Source organism: Phalacrocorax aristotelis, chromosome 2, assembly GCF_949628215.1.
Source record: "Phalacrocorax aristotelis chromosome 2, bGulAri2.1, whole genome shotgun sequence".
In the NCBI taxonomy this organism is placed as follows: Eukaryota; Metazoa; Chordata; class Aves; order Suliformes; family Phalacrocoracidae; genus Phalacrocorax; species Phalacrocorax aristotelis.
In genome coordinates, this window is record NC_134277.1 from 126,414,441 (window position 1) to 126,437,259 (window position 22,819).

Here is a 22,819-nt window from a genome sequence, read left to right on the forward strand (position 1 = left end):
TGGCAGTACCTAGGATGCATGATGTAGCTTACGCCTCCAGCACATTGGCTTTACTTAAGGCTGCCTGATGGCTTAGGCAGGCTTCTCCACATTTATTAAATTATTTTATATTTTCAGACATTTTTCCCCAACACTTACAAGGCTATCAATTCCAATTCCTTTTTTAAGTTTTAAAATAAAACCAAAAATTCCCACCCCCCCAAACAGCTACAGGAGTCAAGGTTGAAGGTTGTCAAGGTTGAAATGAAAGCCACATGCTTTCATTTCCCATTCTTTAATGCAGCCATGTTAGCATCTGCAGGAAGCAGAAGGTCCTTGTTAGTTATGTGGCAGAGCACAAGCACTGCAGCTTCCTCCCCTTCCTCACACCCCTCTGCCTTGGAACAGGCACCTCATGGGCCTCACAGATAATTTCTGTGCAATAGCTAGAGGAACTGATAAATCATCTATTTCTTAAGAGTCTATGGCATGCCAAAGCAACTTGGTCCAGTACTAAACTCAAGGAGCTGGCTTAGCACCAAAAGCCTTGTGCTACCCTGCCCCTTGCAGCCTGGGAAGCAGAGCTCTATGCAACTAGTGAGAACTCCCAGGTGGGATCTTTTAACTGCTGGGGGTGGATGGGGGGGAGGGCATATGAACATTAGATGAAAGAGCTCTTAAGGGAAGCTGCTTGGCTAAGGAGCTTCTCTACTTATGCCTGGGTCCTAATAACCCTAGGATGGTCTGGTTTTGTTACTGCCTTCTAAAAGGGTCACTTGTAGATAGATGGTCCTGTAGTCTGAGTCATTTTGCTCATTCCACCTCTATACAAACAACTGGAGTCTAACTACCCTTCAGAGAAGGCCTTATACGAGAGCATTTGTAAATCTGTCAGTCTCTTCCAAGTAAGAAGTGAATGAGGGGAAATCCCACCCCACCCCCTTTCTACTCTTTTAACTGGAGTGACAGGACTGTATTTGTGTTGACTTAGGTACCTGAACTGAAAGACTAAAATCAGGAAGGTTGGAGGTTTATAGGATGAGCAATGGAGTACTGTGGCAAAAAATGTGCTTTCAAAAGGTACCTCAATGATCAGCGAGCAACTGGATGTGTAGATCAATAGGCAAATGAATGGCAACGTGTGAAAGAAAATGTGAGCTACCACAGGTGATGGGATAATGGTGTGTCTGAAATTCACTTTTTACTAGTTCAGTGACTGCCAAGTGCAGAATGCTAGGAAACCAGTCTTTGTGATTCCATCTACCTTCTGCAATAAAAAAACCCAACTTAATTTAACAGGAGTCACCAGTCAGCTCCTGAGGCATAAACAGGCAGCTGAAACACTGCGTGTAGGCTGACTTCAATGCTGGATGCCGAGCAGCATTTGGCACAGGTGAAGGGGGTTTTCATCACAGACCAAAATTAACTTCAGTGAAGTTACCCCGTCTCTGCCAGGGCCGGAGGAACAATCTTCGGCGGGGAGAAGCGCCCGACTCGCCTCCCTCCCTCCCGCCCTCCCTCCTCCGCTCCCGGGCGCCGCTCGGCCGAACAAAGGCAGCGGCAGGTCCCCTTTGTGCGGCGGGGGCAGGGGAAGGGGCGATCCCGCCCCGCCAGCCGGGCCCGGCGCCGCTGGGCGGGACCCACGCTCCGGCCCCCGCGCCCGGCTAGGCTCGGCTCAGCCCGGCCCGGCTTGGCTCAGCTCACTTCAGCTCGGCTCGGCGGCGTGCCGGGAGGAAGCGCCGGCTGCGCGGCAGGCGGGCGGGCGGCTGCCGGCCGCTCGGCTCTCCCGCCCCCCGTCTCCTCCCCTCCGCCGCCCAGCCTCCGCCCCCTCCTCCTTCTCCTTCTCCTCCTCCTCCTTGCGGTGGCGGCGGCTTTCTCGGCCCCGGCTCCCTGCTTTTCCCCGCGGCTTCGCCTTGCTCCTCTTCGGGAGGCTCCCGCGCCGCGCTGGCGAGGACGGTAAGGACGGCGGTGAGGTGGGGTGCGGGGCCGGGCCGGGCCGCTGCTCGGCGGGGCCCGGGGCTGAGCGCGGCGCCGTCCCGTAGCCGTTCCCCCGCTTGCTGGGGGTGGCCCCGGGCAGCGGCGGCGGGCGGGACCCACCACCAGCCCCGGCGGGCGGCTGGCGAGGGGTGCGGGGCCCGCAGGGTGCGGGACCGGCGGCGCCGCGCTGCCCTGGGGGACGGGCGGGGGGCTCGGCTCCGCCGGGCGCTGCCCTGGGAGCTGCCCTGCCCAGCTCTGCCGGCGGGGGTCGGCGGGGCAGGCGGCTCCCTCCGGTGACAGAGAGCGGCCCCCGTAGGTTAGGTGCCCCGCGTGGGTGCGGGACCGAGCCGGCTTCGTCCCCCCGCCCGGTGGGCGGCGGCGGCGGTTGCGGCCCCGAGCGGGTCCGTGGCGCGGCGGGCGGAGCGGTTTGGCTCCTCTGAAATTCCCCGCTAATGTTAGGAGAAAACATATGGCCCAGGAGAAAGCCGCTGGAAGTCATAGCTGTTGAACTCCTCCGAGTTGTTTCCCCGAGTGGGGGCGAAGTGTGAACCTCGTCCCCGGGGTGCCCTTTCGGGGGGACGCGGGGCTGAGCACATGGCCGCCCCCCCCCCCCCCCCCCCCCCCCCCGGGCTGGGCGTCCGCCCGCCCTGCGCGGGGTCTGCTCCCCATCTGTCACAGCTCCGCCTGAAGCCGGGCCTGCCGGCGCCCGCTTTCATTTCAAAGCGCTAATCTGACCTAAAGAAAACTTTAACTGGGAGAAGGCTTGTCGAAAAGGTAATTTCTTCCGCCCTCCCCTTCCCTTACTCAGACAAGACATACGTGAAAAGAAGGGAAACCAATGGAATTACTGGTGTCCCAGGGTCCAATATACATATGGCAGCTCACAGGGCAGAGAAGAAGGTTAAAACTTTCAAAAACCTGGCACTGGCAATTTAACATCTCTAGTGATTCATAGCATTAACTTTTCAAAACTTGAATTTTACCGTGATTTGCGTGATGATCCTTGCTTCTATTTAAAGTCTGCAGTTACTGTGGTCAGATATTTAAGGGTGAAATGTCTCCTTTGTGCTTAAAATGATGATGCTATTGTGTTTTGTAAGCAGCAAGACAACTTTTATCTTTAATATATACCTTTTTATCACTTAGCTGTGAATACTTGCTCTGTTTGTAAATCTGCCACTGATTTGTTGGGTGGCTTTGCAAAGGCCACTTCAGTTCAAGTTCCTTTCTCTGTAAAATGCCTGTATTGATTTAATGGCATACAGGGGGTGCGCAGCTTGGCTTGTGTCTAATGTTAAGTGTCCTACTTGGTTAAAAATGTTGAGAGCTCTAAAAGGGTCAGTGTAATCCTTACCACACGTGGGCTCAACTGACCTAGAATTAACAAGATAAAACACTTTTAAGCAATTCTGGAGTGAAAGGTGGTGTGTTATTTCCTCGTGTGTGACTAACACAATTAACTACTTTTTCGAAGTACCCAATGCCGTGCTCCTCAGTTCAAAGGGTGGCTGAACACCCCACTTCTGCAAAGGTTTGGCTTGAGCTAGTGAGGCTGGGTGTGAGAGCAGAAGGTACCTAGCAGTGTGAATGTGCTCCCTGGGGAGATGTACCTGTTGGTGACGGTGGTACAGGGAGGTGGGTGCAGAGACCACCGTCGGTCAGAGATGGTGAGCAGCCCTTGCCGCGGTGTGGGGCTGTTAGAGCTGACAGGGCTGTATGCCCCGCCAGAGCCCCCATTTCATGTGGGTTAGTAGCATATCGTGTCAGTCGAAATTTCATGCTGCGGTACTGAGTTTCCCCTCTGTGGGCAGGAGGTAGCAGGCAGGTACCTGTGCACGGCAGCGTCGATGCAGGTATACCAGGAATGTGGTGGTTAGTGTGATTTACTGCCTCGATGGAACTGATAGCCTATGCCGGGAAGTCTGCTCTGTTGTGCAGAAGGCTTAGACTGCTCTCATTCCAGTGCATCCGTGTTAAGAAAGCTGTATCACAAACTGAAGTTAAGAGGGAAGCGGTGTTTTCCAGATTCGTATGTGGATCGTTCACTGTCCCTTTGCCAGAGTGGTTCTTTCCACGTCCTGCTGTAGCGCTTGGCCATCAGCGCCCTCCTTCCCTGTTCCTCATAGGCCTCTGGTGCCCACGCTGGAGACATCGGATCTCAGATTGCTGCTGGAGGTACTTAATGATCAGTGCAGTCTTCCAATGTATGGGAGATGGCTTTCTCTTAAAGGTTCATTTTATACTCCAAAATCTGGAGGGCTAACATTGATTTAGTGAGGCAAAATTGAGTCAAATTATAGAATGTAGCCTTGCAAACATGTTCTGGTTGCTCGGAGCTACGGAGTGCATTTGAGATACCGTGCTAGTGCATAAAAGGAAGATGTTTCTCAAATGTGCTTTTTAAAGTATGTTTCCCAGTGGTGACATAGTTATATTGGAAATCACTACACTGAAATATCATAGGGCAGATTTTGGCCATTAATTGTAGAGGAATGCAGAATAAATGAATGCTGATGTTTACAGCCTGGCTGGAACTAGAGGGCATATCTTTGAACTCAGGTAAGGAATGTCTCTGGTGTCTCCATGGCTGACACTGGGTCTTACTTTCCACTGCTGGATTACGGCTCCGTTCTACAAGGCCTTAAGCACATGTGTTGATTAGCCACAAGTTAATTATTTTAAATTAAACTGAAGGGTAAGTATATGTCAACTAAGTGCTTTTATTTCAAGGAAGTTTTATTTTAGCAGGGCAAGTTCTGAGGAGTTAGAGGAACTACTTTGTGAAGTCCACATGGCTGAAGACCTGTCGGAGTTAGAGGTTTAAAAAAAAAAAAGGGGAGGGGGCAAAGAAAAGGCTTAGACTGTCTTAAATGGAAGGTACAACAGCTGCTTGGAAACTGCATTTTTAAGGAGGAGGAAAAGTTTGCCAAGTGGGCCTGCAGCCTTGCTGTGAGAATAAGATACTGCAAGTTACTGGAAAACCTGTAAGGAATCAAGCAAAGGAGGGGATTGATCATTGGAGAGCAGAAACTGCAGGGATAGCACGTTAATTGCCAAAAGCTAGAGCATGAAGAAATTTAAGATGAGGAAAAAAATAAAAAGAGCAGAAGAGAATTTGGCTGTGATGTTGAGAGGATCAGACTATAGTTGAAAAATACATCTAATGCCTCCAAAATTAGCAGTTATAACCAGTTTAGGTAGGGATGAGGATCTGAACATGGGAGAAAGATAAAGTGCTAAACAAAAATGACCAGAGTAAATGTCTTATGCCTGTTTCCAGATTTAAGGCAGTTAAACTGAGGAAGCAAAGGGTCTTTACTTTAGGGGTCTGAAAGAGTTGGTGCAGGACTCTGGAGCCAGGTTAAAAAAAAAAGATTGGTGGTTATCTGTCAAGTTGAATATAGCAGTTGTGATTGCAAAACAGAAAAAGTATACTTGTTTTTATTTTAAAAGGAGAAGAGAATGAAATCTTCACACATTTTACTCTGGTCTTAATAGTATTTGAGGATTTAGAACAATTTTGGAATGGAAAAAGTAAGTATACAAAGACAAGTGGAAAACAGGATAAAATGCATCATGGATTTGCCACAATTAGGTCATGGAAGACTAGTGATATTATTACTGGTTAAATACAGAGTGTCTTAGACAAAAGGAGAAGGCGGCTTCAGTTTGGTGTGTGTACATCAAGGTGTGACACCAAAAATTACTAGATTGGAAGCATGGGGCTTGGCTAAAGAATGGTGAGGTGGCTTGGAAGGACAGCCTGAAGGAGAAATTATGTGTCTGTGTGCATGAATAAAGGAATTATTGCCCTGGACGGGGGCTGGTCTTTTTACTTCACCATACTAGCTGAGATAACTATATGCAAAGAATGATTGCTGATGAGGCAAAGTTAGAAAACATCCAGCATGGAGCAGGGTTGGATTATTGCAGAGGAAGAACTGAATGTCTGTGATGACTGAAGCAATAGGAATGAGAGGAAGTTAAATAGCTCTAAAAGTGAAGTTATCTACCAAGTGATTATTAACAACACATCTGCTATCAGTTGGCAGGTCATCCCTTAAAAAAGGCCTGGAGGAAAAGGCCTGAATTCCATAGTCAAACGGGATGACTCTATTTGATGGTGGGCATGAAATGAAAAAACGAAATGAAAGCAAATGTGATCCTCATTGAGATCTCTTCATTGGAGGTAGGCAAGTTATTATGCAAGGCGTTAGGGAGACTTCATGTCAAATAGTGTTACATAGTTCTAGTCACTTGTGTACAGCAAATACTAAATTCTAGTGGAACATGTGCAGGGGCATCCAGGCTACAAGGGTGGAGTTAGTCTGGAGTTAGACAGGAGACCAAACCTTAAGCTACGCTGGCTTTTGTAGCTTAGTAACGGCAGAGGGGGACATAGCAGCTGCTTGTAAATTCCTTTGGGCAAATTCTTGGAGAACAGAAAGGGTCATAAACTGAAGCCTCATCTGTAATTTTGGATTAAAAACTTGACATCCAGGAGGATATTTTGACGATTCGTTGAATGAATGTTAGAATATTGTACAGGGGGAAATAAAAATGAGTTTCCTAACTGTCAGATTTTTGGATGTCCTCCCAGCTGTACATCTCTTAAGTCCCAGTTTGTGTTTAAGTTTGCATGTGACTGTTAAGGAAATGGATGGTGTCCTGGTTTCGGCTAGGATTTTCTTCCTACTACCTGGTACAGTGCTGTCTTTTGGGTTTAGTATGAGAATAATGTTGATAATACACTGTTTTAGTTGTTGCTAAGTAGTGCTTATACTAGTCAAGGACTTTTCAGCTTCCCATGCTCCACTGACTGAGAGGGCTGGGATGCACAAGAAGCTGGGAGGGGGCACAGCCGGGACAGCTGACCCAAACTGACCAAAGCGATATTCCATACCGTATGATGTCATGCTAAGTATATAAACCGGGGGAGTTTGCTGGGGGAGTGACCACTGCTTGGGAACTGTCAGGGCATCGGCCAGCAGGTGGTGAGCAATTGCATTGTGCATCACTTATTCTATTTATTCATTTATCATTATTATTATTTTCCCATCCTTTTCTGTCCTATTAAATTATCTTTTATCTCAACCCCTATATTTTTTTCCCCCTATTCTCTTTCCCATCCCACAGTGGTGTGGGAGGAGTGAGCGAATGGCTGCGTGGTGTTTAGCTGCCTGCAGGATTAAACCATGACAGGCAGTTTGGGTAACTCAAGCTACCATAACTTTTAGGCTTTGATCTTTACTGCTAATCAACTGAAATAAAAAAACACTTCTGTGAAGGAAGTGTGATGAGCGGAAATACTTATTTTTGGGGAGTATGTGTTGTCCAGTCACTTGAAGGTGAATGGAATTTATAACAAGTAAAACCCCATTAGTGGCATTAGTAGCTGCTGCTTTTTCTTCTACTTTAGTGTATAGTAGAGTGGAATCAAGTACAAATCATAAAATATTAAAGATAACCACAAATTAATATGCATGGGACAGAAAATGCATAAATAGACACGCAGGCTGGAGGTCAGGATGGCTGACTTGAACCCATAAATAATAAAAGGATTATGCTTTCCTGTGGTGTGCGTGCCCCTATTTATCCTTTGCCTGATTTCATGCTCTCTAGTCTTATGAGTGCTCCGTGGCACTGGCTGCATCCTCTTGTTTGAGAACTGTGCTCCTGGGAACAGGAATAGGGAGGCTTCACCTGGGCAGGGACTCGAGCAAAACCTTGCACATTAGGTGAGGTGCAGGACTGCTGAAGACCCAGGGTGGGGGCTCCCAGCTGGGAATATGTGTGCCTCTCTGTGGCTTTGTTTTGCAGGTGTAGTACCTGATGTAGGCACTGATGCTGAGCTATACAAAGGGCAACGCAACCTAATGCTGGGAACAAATTGAGGTACGAGATATGCCAGTTCAGATGCGTTCTCTGGTAACTCTATTGAAGACTCGTCTGGTCCACACTGGAGGCATGTACCTCATAGAAGGTGTAATGGTGGTGTATGTGGTTTAAAGGCTCCACTCTGTTGCCTTAATTTGATCTTTACTTACAGCATCAGGGTCTGTCCGTTTGTAAGCTCTCCTGTAGTTGGGCTTGGGCTTTGTACATGCAGTCAAAATTCTCAAAGTTTCAAGGTGACTCTTCAAAATGGAAGAACATATGTCATCTGTGAGGACATATCTTGAGAATAATCATTAAATTAAGATGCTTTGAGTGTGTTTGTACATCAAAGCAAGATCAGCGTCTTGATATTGCTTTATGTCTGTTGTTTTGAATTTATAAGGCAGGTGTCTAACTTCCTTAGAAATAATCGAGTTGCAGACTCTTTTCCAGCATAGTTTATTAAAAATTTGAACTATTAAATTTAAGGTGTTTGCTTTAAATGCATGTATTTTCTTTCTTTAAAGAGGAGCTGGGTAATGAGCTCAATGTGTCAGCATCCCCCATAGGAAATAAATGTGAAGAGATTGTGTTGAGCCATCAAAAGAATAATTTAACAATCCCAGGGAAAATTGAATTTATTTTCTTGGTAGCTTTTAGCATGTATTATTAGGCTATTCTCTTATTGTGATTTTTTTCATTTGCTACTATTGCTCTTTTATGAGTGTTGGGTGTATCATTAAAAAAGATGAGACTAGGGCTGTGCTTTGCATTTGCATAGCATCTTTCACTTGACAGCCTTCAAGTTCCAAATATTAATGAATGATGTGGAAAAGTTATTTCAGATTTACAAAGGAGAGATTCAACCAGAATTCAGTCTCTAGTAAATCGGAGAGCAGAGCACTTGTCTCCTGATGCTTTGCTGTCTTCTTTAAAAACAAAATCACTCAAATAATTTCCTGTTACAATTTGAGGTCTTAGAAAAGCCTGCATTAAAAAATGGGAGGAAATGTTTTAAGACTTTATTGGATAGGGAAGATAACAGCAGCATCTAGTATTGTCTGCAGCTGAAGGAAGTGGAAAAGAATGTCCTTCTTGTTAGTAGGTCAAGGAACTGTGTGTTTGTGGTGAGCACGGTCATACTGGGAAGCAGAGAAATGGATTGGAGCAAGTGATACAAGAGGTAGAAGTAAAACCTGGAACGAGAGCACTTGAAAGAATGCAAGAGAAAATGTGATTGAGAAAATGAGAATTATGGAAAGACTGAATGAACAAATTGATGAACAGGGAAATGAAGGAGAAATGCTTATGTTACACGAACTCAATATGCACATTATCTTGTGTCCAAATTAAATTGGAAAGCTCATGTTTTATTGTGGTGATGTAATTGTGGGGTATCTATTAGCTGGTTCGGGTTGCACTGTTTAGAAAGGCACATTTTGAATGAAGAGTCGTTACAGAGGGGAAGGAACAAAGCAGAACCTTAGAGCAAACCGCAGGAGAACCTTTTAGGTGTGAGCATCTGTAAATTAGTGTCTTGCGTAGCTCAAAAACAAAGCAAAGGAAAAGAGAAGAATTGTGGGCAGAAGCATGGGGAAATAAAGGTGGTTCTGCAGCCTTCCAGTGGTTTAACTTCCAGATTTCCACATGGTGATTTTTTTTTGTGCAAATAGGAGTTGAAGGAGTGTGCTCCTTCTGTGAAAGAACCATTGGTAACAGCGTCTTCCTTTGTCCCATACCTCTGCACAGTATTAGACAAGTCTATTTAAATAACTACCCAGATTCATGAGTGGACCCAGACCTTTGGATTTGTAACGACCTTTGTATGTTGTCTTTTGCTATTTGACAAGTTAATCTGTGCATGTTACCATTTGGGAGGTCGGGGGCCACTGGGAATGAAACTTCCTTGCGTGTGTGTATGCATATATATATATATATGCAGCTTAAACTAGGGTGGAGGAGAATCATTTAAGTAAAGGTTGAGTAGAGCACTTTTGAGATGATGATGATAATATACATTTTATTTCTACTTTATTTTATATATATGAAAAGTAATGTTGCTGTGATCTATTTGACAGAATGTTATTTTCCCTTCTGTCCACCCCTAGTGGTTTTAGACCTGCTTTTTAAATGTCTTAATTAAAAGAACATCTTGTCGCTTAGCATGCATTCATGTACTTCAAGATTATATTTAGAAAAATTTGAATTTAACTATTGACTTATTTAAAAATGTTAGGATTAATGTGATAGATTTTACTTGCACATTGTATTTAATTGCAGAATTCTTATTATCTATGTTGTTTTGTCTTTCTGAGCTGTGATATTACTGAAGTATATTGCTGTTGAGTTCTCCCAGTGTGTTAGCTTTGGATGTTGAATGATAATTGCAGGGAGTGACAATCCTGAATTAATTTAAATGCTAGGCAGTATGAATGGGACTTCATGGATCGCTTTCACTCTGGCCAGATGTTATTTTCTCACTGGAGATCACTTGTGGCTGTAGGACTTCTCTCTACATAACAAAACTTGCTACAGTGTGTAGGGACTTACTGATAAATCAGTCAATTCCATTAATTAATATCTGCTAATCAGAAACTAGACTCCAAATTCTGCAACACGTGAGATTTCTGCAATGTGTTCATATAAATGCTTGGGCAACTTTTGCAGACGTGAATGTTTGGTCACTCAGATTTCCTGCAAGACATCCACAAATGCTTTGCTGAAAGATTAGAGATGTTTTAATTAGTATTTTCCTTTTTTAATTGTTATTGTGTTGTCCTCATCTTGTGACGTTTGCTGTGCACGTTAAAGGGGGTATTCCCATAGCAGAATTGGGTCCTATTTCAGTAAATGAAATGTTGCATGTTAGGTTAAGCTTCAAAAGTCCTAGCTGGAGTGAATCTCCCAAATCCTTCTGTATGTAGAGCCATGCACTTCAGGTCTTTTTTCCCCCTCTTTCTTCCTGTTTGATAGACTGTGAGGGAAAGGAGAAACTGACTTTAATGAAGCAGAGCATATAGGAATGCACAGTTTAAGCACTTGAATTTGGAGAGAAAATGTTCTCCTCTAATCTTTGCTATAATGGTTTGAGGTGTTCACCCATGACTATATGAAACAAAATTTGTGTATTTAGAAAAAACTCGACTTTTTTTCTGATGACCATTTTATTATAGCAAGTTTGTGCTATCACAAAGTTTCTATTTTAGGAATGAGATATCAGATTTTTTCCTGTTTAATTGAAAGATGATCAGTGTCATTTCTCTCTTCCTTCCCTCTCCATCCCCCTTAAAACAAAACAAAACCTTCAGTCCTTAAACAAAAGTGTCTTTGTTTTTACATTTGTTTTATGAAATCGCTTAAATCCTTTGGGAAAAGCTTTCCTCTCACAGGAAGAAGGGGGGGAAAAAAACCCTCCTAAAGCCAAAAACAGCAAGCCTGTTACCAGACATCACAATGTTTTGCTCTCTGAATAGTAGCAGATTGCATAAAAGAAGCAATTTCTCATCTTAATGAATGAAAAAGTGCACTTGCAGAAATGCACACAAATAGGCATATGGTTTTCACTCAGCAAATGTAAAATCAGTAGCACTCAGGACAAAAACTTGCTGCATACCTTTCTTGGGGCTTCTTTGGACTGTCACTGTTGGGAGTGGAACTTTAAATGTGATATTTTAAAGCTCTGTGAGATGGGAAATCAACTGCTCCCTTCTGGCCTTTTTTTTTTTTTTTTTTTTTTGTTATAGTAGGCAGATGCATGCATTACCCTTTCCTGATCTAGGAACCTGGCACCTGACAGCAAACATGAACTAAGTGAGAGAATGACCCATAAAGACCAAGAACTATGTGAAATATCACCCTGATAATTTGTCTGCATGGGCTTTATCCAGAAAATATACTAAGGAACAGGAGTGTTGATGAGATGGAACAAAATGATTGCAGCATACTTACTCCCAAATCTAATAAAAATGCAAAATTGAGTCAGTGGCCTACTATTTGCAATCACCTGTATTATTATGTGGGCTGGAGTGATCAAGGATGAAGGAAAATTGTCCAAGTGAATGCTGGATGTGAATGGAAAAAATAAGGCCTCCCTTAATGCCAGGAGGTAAGGGCTTATTTTCTGTAGAGTAGGAAATGAGACATTGGGCTAAAACAGTTGTATAGGACCACCCCAGAGGACACCTTTGTAAGCATTATGTGGAGAATTTGGAGTATGGTGGCCTCCCTGGGATCCAGTGGCACATCACATAGCATCTCCTCACATCTCAGGCAGCTCTTGGACTTTGCTTGTTGTTCCCTCTGTTTGTGCCATGTGTTGCCACTGTCCCCCTTCTGTCTCTGAAGACAATGCTGCATGAACATTGACAGCATGTGCTGGGATTTGGCATGTTTGCAACCTGTGCGATCGCTGTAACTTGAGGTCATGACTTATGAGGGGTGGCTGAGGTCACTTGGTTTGTTCAGCTTGGAGAAGAGAAGGCTGAGGGATGACCTCAACAGTCTACACCTTCCTCAAGGGGGGCAGTGGAGGGAGGGGTGCTGATCTCCTCTCTCTGGTGACCAGCAATAGGACACAAGGAAACTGAATGAAGCTTCATCAGGGGAAGTTCAGGTTGGACATTAGGAAGAGGCTCTTCACTGAGAGGGTAGTTAGTCACTGGAACAGGCTCCCCAGGGAAGTGGTCACAGCACCAAGCCTGTCAGAGTTCAAGGAGCATCTGGACAATGCTCTTAGTTGTGGTTTAGTTTTGGGTAGTCCTGCAAGGAGCAGGGAGTTGGCCTTGATGACCCTTATGGGCCCCTTCTAACTTGAGATATTCTATGATTCATATTTCATAGAAACAGCTGTGTCCTCACGACTGGCTTGTCCATAGTGTGATGGTGAATCCGCATGTTGCTTCCTGGACTTATTTTTATAACCTAACCTTGTAAGTACACCTGCTTGTCCTTCCGGTGCCTGGGAGGAGAACTGTACACTCTGTGGTGCCTTCTGGATTAGCGTCCTTGCCACTCGGAAAGAGGCGCGTGCAGAGATGATTATATGGAAGTTCACTTTGCATTTGAAACATTAAGTGCTCTTCATGAAGACTAGATCAGAATTGTAGGCTTCGAGGAGATGGAAGCTGAATTAACTTGTGCTTTGCTGGCTAAGCAGCATTGAAGTTTTCATTACTTGGCCTAAAATGGAATAGGTAAAAGCTGTAGGGAGAGCCCCTGTCCCCCAGCTATGCTGGGTTTAATAAAATATAGGATTTCTCCTTCTAAACTCTCATTATCCAAAAACTGCTGTGAAGGTATCAAATGATGCTGTTTAGATTGTTGCGATCAACTAAGTTGATTTCCATATTACTTCTGGATGACTCTTACTGAAAAGACTTTATAAGGTGCCCTGCCCCAATATGAAATCAGATCCTCACGCTCCACCTCCTACGTACATTTTACTGCATTGTGTAGGCTGCACTGCTCAGACAGAGTAGAGAGGGGTATTTGCCTCCTGTGCCATCATTACAGTCAATACTAATCAAATGCTGCTAATGACAATAGGCTTGCTTTACTGCCACATAGCAGGATATTATATATCTTGGTCAGAGGGGATCAGTGGAGCTGTGTCCTGGAAGAGCTGCCCACCTTATAGACCCATGCTCACTCTCCCAGTACCCTTAGTTCCTGTTTCGCTGCAGGGCCAAAACATGTTCCCCAAAACCTGTTTCCTGCAGGTGCTGCAGCTGAGGTCGGTTGAGGTGGAGACTGGAGGGGAAAAGACTGGTATCAGAAAAGTCCTGGTACTGTTTGCACCTAATAATTGTGCTGTGGCTTAGGAGTGGACATAGTTAGTATTGCAGTGCTGCAGGCTGGAGGCATGTCACCCATTGCTGTGGTTTAAGCCTGAAGGAATTGCAGTGTGAGTCGAACAGGAGGGCAAGGAGGCAGTTTATATTATGGCAGTTGTGATACAGATACTCTCTAATGCAAAGTTGGCTGCCATGAGGTTCCAGTCGTTCTGTTACGTCTTTCCCATGCTTAAAATTTCCACTAATTTAAAACTGAATTTCTAATGAGAAACAAAACCTGTTCCTTAATCTGTGTGACTTGCTTTCATGGAATACTTCATTCAACTTTGTACATATTGTGAAAGCCATCTAATATTTGAAAATCAAGTCAGCCATTTTCGACGTTGAACCAGACTGAAGAGTGCTAGCAATCCCCATGAAGTCCTCCTTCAATGAAGTGTAATTTGGTACCATAATATACTGAACTGAAGGAAGCAATAGAATAGTTCTGCGCTTAGTTCTTTTTACATTGCAGTTTTGGAGTTGCAACAGTAGATTTACCATTGTTTCTTTAATACCTTTCTCTTCTAATTATTAGGCGATATCTAGAACACTGAACTTTTGAAATCCACTTTAAGCGTTATTTTAATAACTGGTATGTTGGAGTGGAGAAAATATCCTCTTGTTCTTCTATAGAGCAGTCACATGGATACAACTTTTTTCTTTATTTAAAGCTGTTTTACAGAGTTAGAGTTGTGCAGAGCTTCCTAGGCTGGTATTTTTCTAAAGTCAATGTCAGAACTTACTTTTTCATACTCGCAAAAGATTGCGGTCTCTGACAATGAGATATATACCTCACTTTAGTTCTGTTTATCTTGTTCATCGAGTCAAACAGCTCTTGCTGTTATTATCCATGATCAGCTAGCTCATTGGCATGACAATTAATCAAAGTATGAATGAGAATATAAGGAACTCTTGTGGTTGGTGCCCTACAAACTTCACTGGCACCTCTGGTGAGTGTTCACCAAGGATGAGGAAGAGGCATGGGTTGGAAAGGATATGAGGGAGGCAATTACAGTGCTAGAGTATGGCTGGGATAGTTCTTGCTGCTGGTCTTCGTACCTCTGAAGGCTCCAGAGAAAAGAGGGAGTGTGCCATTGGGTTGCTGACCAGTGTCTCTTTAACATTATCTTGTCTTTGATCACAGGTTCACAGCCGTTGGCAGCTTGAAGTGTAGAACAACTTCTTTCCCGTTCTGAGAAATTACAGAACGTACCTGTTTAATTGCTCTCAATTATATGATGGCTTTTGTTTTAACCAGGTCTTTTCTGACTTGGGAAGAAAAGGGATGTGTTCCACATGGAAACCCGTGTACAGCTTTTTCAGATAGCTTAAAAATGTGTTTCAAAACTGATCTGAATTATCTTGAATTATATAGTTGGTCTTCAGCCTGAGTATGTATGAAACGTACAGTGACATAAAATTAAGATGTCTGGTTTATGATGTTGCCTGCTTGTAAAATACAACTAACTACTCACAAGGGAAGATCCTCTTGGGGATAAGATTCAAATTTAGTGCCTTACTTTATCAGTTATTACTTTTCTGTTGTTAATTTTCTCATTTAGATTTTTTTCTTCTAAAACAATCTATAGGACAAGTATTTAAACTAACCATTAGAGCTTTGTTTTTGATGTCTGTAGTGCTTTTACCTGTATGCTAATGTATGTAGATGAACAGGTCAGGACTACACCTATATAATAAATGTGCCTTAATTTACTCCTATGTACATTCCAGGGTGTGGATATTTAAATAAAAAGGGGAAAAGAGATGAGCTTGTGCCTGGTGCAGTAATTGTAGCTGGTGACTGACACTTGTGATGGGAGTGCAGCTATCAAAATAGGTGCCATCTGATGCCAGTTTTTTTTCTGACCCTGATGTAAAGGCAGCTTGTAGAGGCACATCAGTAGCAAGGCAGAGGCTGAGCGCCTGGTTGGGGCAGAGTCTTTCTGCAGTCCTCTGTTTGGTCTTGATGGCAAGACAGGTGTGTTGGATGTGTCCTTGTGGTGGGATATGCCTCATGGCCATGCTCCCTGATGCACTTGAGCAGAGGCAGCCTCTGGAAAGCGCTGTGGCTCCCTGCTGTGCTACAAGTCTGGGTTTCCCACAGGAGCCCACGGTACATGGCCTGGTCTGCCATTCCCCTGGGATTGGGATGTGGCTGGCCTCTGGGTTGGATCACAGGGCGTACTTAGCCATCCCTCCTGGATCCTTTGGTGTCTCCTACCTCTGGTTCTGTGAGAAATGCTCAACAGGAGGGGCACAGCTGACTTCAAGGGCTGATGTACCAGGAACCCAATGGTGCGCAGCACTCACAGGTTGCAGTCAAGGTTTTGCATCACAGATAGAAAGGAGCAATCCCTTCATGTAAAACAGCAGGAGGATACGTGGAACAATGTTCCTGGGAAAATGTGAATGCATGAGGCAGGGAAAAGGAGTTGTCAGGGGAGCTCTGGTTTTTGACTTGTGCCACTGACTGTTGTTCCTGCAGCATTTCTCAAGATCCAAGAAATATTACGTGGATGTCTGCAGGTAATCTTGAGTCATCTTGGAGTCAGAACACCGAATCTTTCTCCCCATCCCTTGGTATTTTTGCCATAACACAGTGGTGTCCACATGTGTACACACAAATAATATTCTTTGTTTAAAAGTCCTAAATGTTTCTTTAGGGACCTGATATAATTTTCTAGATGAGCTTTGCCTTTCTGCAGCTGGTTTGGACCAAATCAGGGGAAACAGTTATGGTACATGGTCTGCATCCAAAGGAGAAGCGTTGCTCCTCTGAGGACTGTTAGCTACGATAGGAATGTAGTCCTTGGCGGTTCGACTGGGCTGAAACTCATCTTCTTCTCTGGGCCTTGGAAGAGGTGGCCCACGATCCCTGAGCTAGTGTTGCTCCCCGCTGGCTTCTGAAGGGTGCTGAACAGACGAGTGGCAAGGCAGTGTGAGGTTGGGTGCCTGACGAAATGTGTTCCCAAGGCCCTGCTCCTAGGTATCTCTTCTAAAATACCTCAAATACTTCTAATTTTCATGTAATGACTGTACTCTGAGTTGCTTTGTCTGGAAGTAGTTACCTCTTGTAGAAGTTCTTGCTGGTGGTATAAGATAACTTGGCAACATCTATGAGAAAATGGTTATATGGGGAAGAGGTTATTTTGAGACTCTGTCTTATCTGGAGAACTACCAAAAGCTGGGGAGTGCAAAATACGTGTGTGTGGGTTTTTTCCCCCTGAAATTTTACACCACTTTTCAAAATAAATTCTTTGGCCTTTAAGTGGGTGTGTCCTTGCTCAGAAGCAGTGATTCCCAAATGTTTGTATTTGAGCCAAGAATAAAATCTCTTTTGATGCAATCTCTTCAGAGCCTGCCTTTGAGAAATAAAGAATTTGGTCTTTTTTTTGGAGACTTTATTCTCTTTATAGAACATAATGAGTTTGCTTCTCAAAATAAAAACAGACCTGCAGTGAAGATGGTCTGTTGCATTTTTGGCTTGATTTTATGCAGGATAAAGCCATTTAGTATTTAGTACAGTAAACTGTTTAAAAAGGATAAGTTATATAATTACCATGAACTTTTAAATAACCATTAGTACTAGTACTTGATTGTCAGTAACAGCATACTGTAATAATATTCAGAAATTAGCAGATACAAAGTAACTATCTGAGCCTTTCCTCTTACTACGCTGAAAATCAAGGATGCGGCTTTATCAGTAGGAAAATGGTTGCAGATATAGCCAGACCATTTAAAGACCTTTTTCTTTTATTTTTTGTTTATCCCTATTTGCATATCTTAATTATGCAAACTGAAGACTTTCAGAAGCTGAAGTGCTATTTTATTTCTTCAAGTACCTTTTAGTATCAGCTCTGTGAGCACCAGTTTGTAGGAGCTTGTTAACTTGCCTGTGACAATTTCTTCGTAGCTCAGATATGGCAGCTGATGTCTGACTGCTTTAAAATAATAATGAACGCCATAAAATTATTTATATACTTAGTAACGAGATCCTGTAGCTTAATTTCAATCAAACAAGCATTTGTATGGTGTACAGAAACAAATAAGTATGTTCTCTGTGGTATTTGCTGGTGGAATGTAGGTGACTCTTCATGCAAGAGAAGTACCTAGTGACAGAATACAAAGTGGTATTGAATGAGTCCTGATGGCAATTGGCTTGTCACGTATATTGTAGGGTGAAGGGTCAGAAAATAGACTTGCAAATGTTCCCACTTTCCAGTGTTAAATTGTGGTTTTATTGCTGGTGTTGGCTACAAATAGGGTAGGGGTTGAACCCAGTTTATGGATAAATCTCACCGAATTAAATTCCACTCCACTTTAAGAGAAGCAGCACCAAACATAAACAAAATGTCTTTTGCTGCTTTGTTATTTAAACTTTTATGACAAAATGGCTTAGGACTGAAAGCAGTAGTTTCAGTCTCAGTGAAAAATAGACTTTTCAAAGCTGCTGCACTGGAAAGTATATCTTTCTCTGTGGTTCTCTTTGGCATAGAGTGCAATAAAAAACCCTATAATCACAGGATTTAGAAACCCCTCCCCATGCACTTTTTAATAGTGGGCCAATCTTTCCATGAAACAAAATGGGTCGATGGACTTATGAATGGCTGACATTCATTTCACTCTCAGGTGCACCAGAAGAGCTCCCAGTTAGCAGCAGCAGGGATTCCTGAGGTCCCAAGCCCAGCTGGAAGTTTCCTGCTGCAGCACCTAATGTGACTTTGCTTCATATCGAAGTATAAAAGTATCAGAAAAGATTGTGTGAGGCAAAAGGAGATGGTATTTAAGGATCAGCCTTGCTGTTTTACTAGTCAGTTTGCAGTGCCAGAAAAATGATACTATCTTTTAAGATTATTTCATTGTTAGGGGAATTCTGTTGTGTTTGAAGGACCGTTCCTCCCCTCCTCAGCTTGTGAAGGCCTCCACCAAGTGCTTAGACTTCATCAGTTAATCCAGGAATTTACAGAAAGGTAATGCAAAGTTCACAGAGCAGTGGTGTGTTATGACTGTGTCCACTTGAATTTTTTAGTATGTTTGCAACAAGAGGGTGTTTTTTGTGTGTTCTTGAGTTTTTTTCCTCACTCTCAAGTCCATTCCAAGGAATGATGAGTTGAGTGTACATGTGTCACATCCAGGTATCTTTCTGGATAAATCACTGACAAGCTGATGTGTGGTTATTGTTTGGTTTTGAGGAAGGCAGATACTCCACTTCCTAAGCAAAAACCAAACTTTTCTCAGACAAAGCTTGATCTTTTTCTAAGTATTTTAAATCCTGCCTGTGTATTGCAGGTGTGTTCCCAGACAAATGCTGCCTGGTGTCTGCTCCCTCTGTGGACAGAAGGATTAGAATAGAGTTTCAGCCCTAATCCTGGGCTTCCTGGGCAGATTCACTTTACAGTCTTATTCCTGTGTGTTAAAGAACATGTTTTTGTTTATATTTGATCTCTCTCAAAAAAAGGCATTAACAGTGGTATTTTTTTTTATTGTATTGATGAACTAATGTTAAGATTTATGCGTTCCCCCCCAGCGGACTCTTCACAGGGTAGTAATTAGCCATGTGCTATGCAAATTCTTGTGGTAAAAGGAATTGGTTATCTGTTGCTTAAAACTAAATAACAGCAATTTTAAATGTAGGTTACTTTAAAGTATCTAAAATATTTATGATCTGAAGTATTTGTTTTTCAATTAATCCCTTGGTCTACTTTTTGTTACTTCTTAACTCCATGGTAAATATATATGGTTCCTTATGTACAGAATTGTATCCTGTAATAAAAGCCCAACAGTTTTTGTCTTCCTCAGGGCTTGAACTAACCTTGAGAATTTGGGAAATGTGAAAAATCAATTGATCACTTTTTTATTGGTCTTGCTTTGTGTACCTCTCATAATCCATGCAGTTCTAAATGCACAGATTGTTGTGCACAGATTGAACTGCATCTAAAATTAATATTGGCCAGAACAAACACATGGAACTATATTTGTTCACCAATATGTTTAATTGATGAAGAAGTTGGTAAAAGACTGTGTTCTCCTTACACAGTTCCTTTTGTTTATCCTAAAACTGTTTTGTATTTAGGGAGCTTTTAAAATCATCTGTCATCATTAATTAAAACAATATCTAGCATACAAGATGGTTTAAGCAATAGGAAAACTAGTTTCTTGGTGTTCTGAGAAATTCAAAGGAAATACTTTTGAATTGTGTAGTAATGGGAAGTGATGGCTTTTTGCTTAAAGGGGGGGCGGGGGGGGGGAAGTACTAGAAGCATGTTTGTGGTGTGTTGGTTTTTTTTTCTCTTGCCAGCATTTCATACCTTGATTTCAGTTTCTTTACCAGTCTATTGAAAGACTGGGTTTGGTGCCCTGGTGAGACCTCTGAGGGTTGGTGTGAAAATCTAGAGAGTCTAAAGTCAAAACTTCAGAGGTTTCAAAACCTCTAAAGTCAGTAAGATTTTTGACATGGAGATTGAGTTAATATAAATTTGCAATAACACCTGCTGTAATGGATGCTACAAAAATATAAAACCATGGTAAGACATACATGAAAATGTGTGGAGGTAAGTGCAGTTACAAGGCTGATTGGCAATCATTTTACAGAAACACATTACTGAGATCATCAACATCTGAAGTTTTCCAATGATCCCTTGTTCTCACTTAAAAATAAGCTTAAATGAAAATTAAGCCTGTGTCCCACATTGAGGGAGCTGTGAGCTGCCCCCCTGCATGGGGTGGGGATGGACGGAAGGGAATTCTTCCATCTCTGATCCATATATTTGTAATCTCCTACTGTTATTATTCAGAGGCCTAAAAATATACTGGATTCTGTTTCAAAAAAGAAGATTGAATATATGGTACTCTAGGAATAGTGTTTTAGGTAGTTTATGCAAGAAAATATCTGTTGTAGAAAAATGCCTACATAAGTGTAGAGTCTTTCGTTTGCATGCCTTTGAGACAAATTAATTTGTTCTATACAATCAAATGCTTTTTTTGATTCTCATAGAAGCTTAGCAATAAGCCTTGAGCACAAAATAAATTCTTTATCCTGTGTGATTTGTGTGTATTTGTCTTTTAAATCTGTTTAACGAAGTAGTGCAACAGATTTGGGATTAGTGACATGCTAGTTAGCTGAAGGAGGCTGGGACAGAAAAATGGGGAAATTAACGTGTTTTTTTTTGCATTGGGTATGATGAGCTGGCACAAAGATCAGCTGTATCATGCATTTCTTTTCAAATGGTTCCTGACCTCATGGGTGCAAGGAAGTTGTGATCCAGCTGTAGCAGTATAAATTTGGCAAAGAAAATAAGCATGGGTTTTGTGCAGATTTGTATATTGGCAGTAAAGTATTCTCAGCTCATGGGCTTTCCTTTTAACACTCACAAGTTTAAAAATAATGTTGGTTTAGTGCCAAGTGTCTATTGTAATACATGCCTGTTTGTATTTTCGTGCTCTTTGCTGCTTTTAGTGCCTTTATTTTTCCTCTGAATCCACTCTGACGTGATATGGAGGGCTGTTAATACCAGCTTAAATCAGGTATCGTTTGCAGAAGTTTCTGATACATTACGAAATATGATTTTTGAATTTCAGTAACATGAAATCTGCACTGTAAAATCCTACTTTTAATCTAGGCTTATTTTGGTTAGGCTGTGTTAAATCCATTCTTTTTTTTGTTTTGTTGTTATTTTCATTTGGGAACAAATCTCTTAGAACTCTGTAGACACGCACCTGTGCTCATTTTAATCCCTGTGTAGTTTCATCAATTATCACAGCAGGCAAGAAGAAAATAAAATTGTAAAATGCTTTTGAAAAGTAAATAAATTCAACCTGGGGTTCAGGTTTCTGTTTTAATCAAACATCATCTGCATTCAGGTTCTTACACAAAGCTGAGTAAGGGAGGGGTGCAAAAAGCCTTTTTTTGTTTTCATTGTGAAATATGTTTTGAAGTGCTCTGGTGTACGATGAGTATAATGTATTAGTGTTTGTAGAGGAAGTCTGTGTTTGTGTGTATGGATTTTTTTTTTAAGCTAGGAGAAATCTAGGTCAAGAGATTTCATTCTTATTAATAACTTAAGGCTTTATTCAACAAAAATTATCCTCTGTGGCTAGGAAGCTTCCTGACTGGGGAAGTGCTGGTGGGGGAGGAATCCATTGCCCTCAGACATCAACAGGAGTGTTTCCCTTTCCATCAGGGCGTTAAAATGCTCACCTTCCCCCATGTGTTTTTGATTGCCACCATAAAAGCTCACAGGCACAGGCTCTCCTGGTCTCCTTAAGACCTGATGTGGGAATGGTTTTGTGTGTATCTTGGTGCAGGGCCAGGGATCCTTGACATTTCCCCCTGTGTGTTCCTGCTGTCCAACCTACACCCCACGCCATGGCCCTGGACTTCCAGTGCTGCCTGCACCTTCTGACCATGGCCGACTGCATTCTGCCCAAAACAGGTCTCGTGATGTTGCTAAAACAAGCTCTGGCTGCAGGACCACATTTTTTTTGCTTCCGTGAAAACATCCATGTCAGCAAAATAAATAAATTTGAAAGCTGGCCAATTCTTGTTTTAATTCATTAGGAGATAATAAAGCATGAAAACTCACCCTTGGCCTTGTCTAGCTTTCCTGCTTCTCTTCCTCAGTAGTCATTGCCCTGTGTATTTAGATCCACAGCACCAGCACCTCAGCCTGGCATTAAATATGTAAACTGGAAAAACTGGGAAAAGTGCTGTTAAATATGTGAACTGAAGAATAGGGAAATTCTTGGCTCTTTCAGCTACAGTAATCTACTATGTTAGGGGCTTAAACAAACTTAGGGAAAACAGTTGTTATGAAGCCTTTAATTTTCCCTTATGCTTCTGTATCACCCTAGAACCAAAAGCAAAGGTAGTTAAATTAGAGAAGCCTCTTATCTTGATTTACAGAACTTGCAAATTGATGGAAAATTCATTACATCCCCTGTGTAAATTGTTCCATGATTAATTATCCTAAAGTATGCCATTTATAAGCTATGGCTGTTGTACTTGACAGAAAAATTAGGTTAAGTTAGATGCCATCTGTGTTGGCATCTTGAAGTTGTTTCTGGAGTAGTTCCTTCAAATGTGAAGGTTTAGAGAACTAGTCTGTATTTCCATGTCTAACACTTTATCAAGGAGTGCAAACCTGAGGGAGAAA

At 42.6% G+C, this 22,819-nt stretch overlaps 1 protein-coding gene across 6 annotated transcripts in view; it reads left to right on the forward strand.

The window, feature by feature from the left end:
• Positions 1-1,541: 1,541 nt before the first annotated feature.
• The window catches only part of FAM110B (family with sequence similarity 110 member B), a 119,872-nt gene continuing 98,594 nt past the window's right edge, over positions 1,542-22,819 (forward strand). For 2 of the 6 annotated variants that reach the window (XM_075085073.1, XM_075085074.1), the window contains exon 1: positions 1,588-1,935. The gene's annotated coding sequence lies outside the window, so the exon portion shown is untranslated. Of the gene's footprint in view, positions 1,936-2,712; positions 2,731-7,832; positions 7,852-22,819 lie in introns of those variants that run through there. The other 4 variants (XR_012659214.1, XM_075085071.1, XM_075085070.1 and 1 more) reach the window with 4 other exon arrangements.